The 3,582-nt window shown below is 48.6% G+C and overlaps 1 non-coding gene across 1 annotated transcript; it reads right to left on the bottom strand.

Moving 5' to 3' along the window:
• Positions 1-3,217: 3,217 nt before the first annotated feature.
• Trnas-cga (transfer RNA serine (anticodon CGA)) lies at positions 3,218-3,292 on the bottom strand. The gene has a single exon. It is a non-coding gene; the product is annotated as a tRNA-Ser (tRNA).
• Between the last annotated feature and the right edge of the window lie 290 nt (positions 3,293-3,582).

The raw sequence follows: 3,582 nt of genomic DNA, 5'->3' as shown, positions 1-3,582 counted from the left end.
CGAGGAAATTATGCAGGGTACCCTACCGCTAGTCACCGTGGTTTATACTGTCAATAACAGTTTATGTACCGATTAGCCTGCTGTAAGCCTCAGACATGTAAATACATTGAAGAGCCAAATAAACTGGTGCACCTTCCTAATATCGTGTAGGGCCCCAACGAGCACGCAAAAGTGCTGCAACACGATGTGGCATGCACTCGATTAATGTCTGAAGTAGTCCTGGAGGCAATTGAAACTATGAATCCGGCAGGGCTGTCCACAAATCCGTAAGAGTACGAGGGGCTGGAGACCTCTTCTGAACAACGCGTTGTAAGACCTCCCAGATATGCTCTTTAACGTTCATGTCTGGGGATTTTGGGGGCCAACGGAAGTATTTAAATTCAGAAGAGTGTTCCTGGAGCCACTCTGTAGCGATTCTGGACATGTAGGGAGTCGCATTGTCCTGATGGAATTAGCCAAGTCTATCGGAATGCACAATGGACATCAATGGATCCAGGTGATCAGACAGGATTTTTACGTACGTGTCACCTGTCAGACTGGTGTCTAGATGTATCAGGGGTCCCGTATCACTCCAACTGCACACGCCCCACAACATCACAGAGCCTACACCAGCTTGAACAGTCCCCTGTTGACATGCAATGTACATGGATCCATGGTGTTATCTCCATACCCGTACACGTCCATCCACTCGATACAATTCGAAACGAGACTCGTCGGGCCAGGCAACACGTTTGCAATCGTTAACAGTCCAATTTCGGTGTTGTCGGACCCAGGCAATGCGTAAAGCTTTATGTCGTGCAGTCATCAAGGGTACACCAGTGGACCTTCGGCTCCGAAAGCTCATATCGATGATGTTTCGTTGTACGGTTTGCACACCGACACTTATTTATGACGCAGATCCGACGCAGCGTATCACTCGGAATACGAATCGATTAATCAAGGCGTCTTCTCTGACGGCGGACACACAGATAACCCTGCGCAACACAGAAACCCTACCACCTCGGCTGTATGGATTACCCAAGATCCATAAGAACAACGTTCCACTGAGACCGATCGTTAGCGCTCCTGGCTCACCAACGTATAAACTGGCGAAACAATTGGCCTCTCTGCTCCAGCCACACGTGGGAAAGACCGACACATACATTAAGGACTCAGGACATTTCATTGAGAAGCTGAAGAAACTGAAACTTGCGCCAAACGACATCCTGGTCAGTTTTGATGTTGTTTCGTTATTTACGAAAGTGCCACTCCGCGACGCTCTGGATCACATCGGTTCCATGTTCCCGCAAGACATCAAAAAGCTCTTCCATGCATGTCTCACCACGAGCTATTTCACGTGGAATGGCGATTTCTACGAACAGCTGGAAGGCGTCGCCATGGGTAGTCCTCTCAGTCCAGTGGTGGCCAACTTCTTCATGGAACAATTCGAAGCACAGGCACTGGACTCGGCGACTTGCAAACCTAAGGTGCGGTACAGGTACGTCGATGATACTTTCGTGGTGTGGAGCCATGGTGACGAACAGCTCGGTGAATTCCTGAGACACATGAACAGCCTCCATGCCAACATAACATTTACCATGGAAGTAGAAAAGGACAAGAAACTGCCATTTCTAGATGTGCTGGTCACAAGGGACGGCGAAAACCTGGGACACAGCGTGTATCGAAAACCGACACACACGGACCGATACCTGCACAAACTGTGAAACCACCACCCGAGCCAGAAAAGAGGCATGATTAGTACGCTCGTAACGAGAGCAGGACGAATATGTGAGCCTCAACATCTCAAACGAGAAATGCAACACCTGGAAACTGTTCTGAGGAGCAATGGGTACTCCACAAATTACATTAGAAGTGTAACAGAGCCATACACTCGGCGAAGTAAGGAACCAGAAAAAGAAATGTCGAGTACGGCCTTTCTGCCATACATTCCCAGAGTGACGGACAGAATCGGCCGTATATTGCGCAAACACGGCGTAAAGACGATTTTCAAACCGACAAGGAAGATCAAAGAGTGTCTTAGATCGGCGAAGAAGAAAAGAGACCCACTTGCAATGTCGGGAATATACCGTATACATTGCACATGCGGAAAAGTTTATGTCGGAATGACTGGAAGATCCATTAACACCAGGATCAAAGAGCATAAGCGACATTGCAGGTTGGGGCAGGTGGAGAAATCGGCCGTGGCAGAGCACGCACTGAATGAGACCGACCACGTAATAAAATTCGACGCGGAAGTTCTGGCTGTAGAGAAGCACTATCACACGCGCTTGTTCAGAGAAGCTGTAGAAATCCAAAAACACGCGAACACTTTCAACAAGAAAGAGGAGAGCCTTAAGGTAAACGGATCCAGGCTTCCCATACTGCAGCGAACGACCGTCGCAGGCAGCAAGAGGAGAACCGCACCGGAAATGACCGCGGAGAAGCCCTCGGACGTTGGCACGCCAGGTACATATAGTCTGCGGCCGCGAGCTCGCCTCCAGTTCACCACCGGCAATGGAGGGTGAAGCTTTGACAGTGCCAGCCACTCAGGCTGGCGAAACGTCAGAAAAATCATTAGATGAACGTCGGCCGAAGATCCCGAGACAGAAGCCAATAGGCAGTTTTACAGGATTCCTGATATTCACGGTATACTCGTGAAATGGTCGTACGGGAAAATCCCCACTTCATCGTTACCTCGGAGATGCTGTGTTCCATCGCTCGTGCGCCGACTATAGCGCCACGTTCAAACTGACTTCAATCTTGATAACCTGCGATTGCAGCAACAGTAACCAGTCTAACAACTGCGCCAGACACTTGTTGTCTTACATAGGCGTTGCCTACCGCAGCGCCGTACTGTGCCTGTTTACATACCCCTGTATTTAAATTCGCATGCCTGTACCAGTTTCTTTGGCGCTTCAATGTACAATCTAATTATTGACGGAACTAGCATGAAAAATGCTTCCCACGGTACAACAACAGAAGATACTTGAGTAACGCAGCGGATTACCAATTGTAGGACATATTTTTGTTTACGAGAGGGTTCAGCTCAGTATAGCTCTCCATATGTACAGTGAGTAACGACACCAATAATATTATTAATCAGACACACACGACTTGTTCTTGAATTCCTTTATATTTGCGCAACAGAGCGTGCCAAGGGAAACTTAGTGAGCAGCAAAGGCGTTGGTCAGAGGAGCAAGTAAATTACACATGAAACTTCCTGGAAGATTAAAACTGTGTGCCGGACCGAGACTCGAACTCGGGACCTTTGCCTTTCGAGGGCAAGTGCTCTACCAACTGAGCTACCCAAGCACGACTCACGCCCCGTCCTCACAACCTTAATTCCGCCATTACCTCGTCTCCTACCTTCCAAACTTCGCAGAAGCTCTCCTGCATACCTTGCAGAACTAGCACTCCTGGAAGAAAGGATACTGCGGAGACATGGCTTAGCCACAGCCTAGGTGATCTTTCCAGAGTGAAATTTTCACTCTGTAGCGGAATGTGCGCTGATATGTATTATTACACATGACCATCGCTTTATTTGCTTGCTTTGTCCACAGCCGCGTTTAGCTCCAGCTTTCAGTTGCCAGAAATCGCCAAATC

Source organism: Schistocerca cancellata, chromosome 8 (assembly GCF_023864275.1).
Source record: "Schistocerca cancellata isolate TAMUIC-IGC-003103 chromosome 8, iqSchCanc2.1, whole genome shotgun sequence".
NCBI classification, from domain to species: domain Eukaryota; kingdom Metazoa; phylum Arthropoda; class Insecta; order Orthoptera; family Acrididae; genus Schistocerca; species Schistocerca cancellata.
The sequence above is the reverse complement of the archived record's forward strand: the minus strand, read 5'-3'. Positions and strand labels throughout refer to the sequence as shown.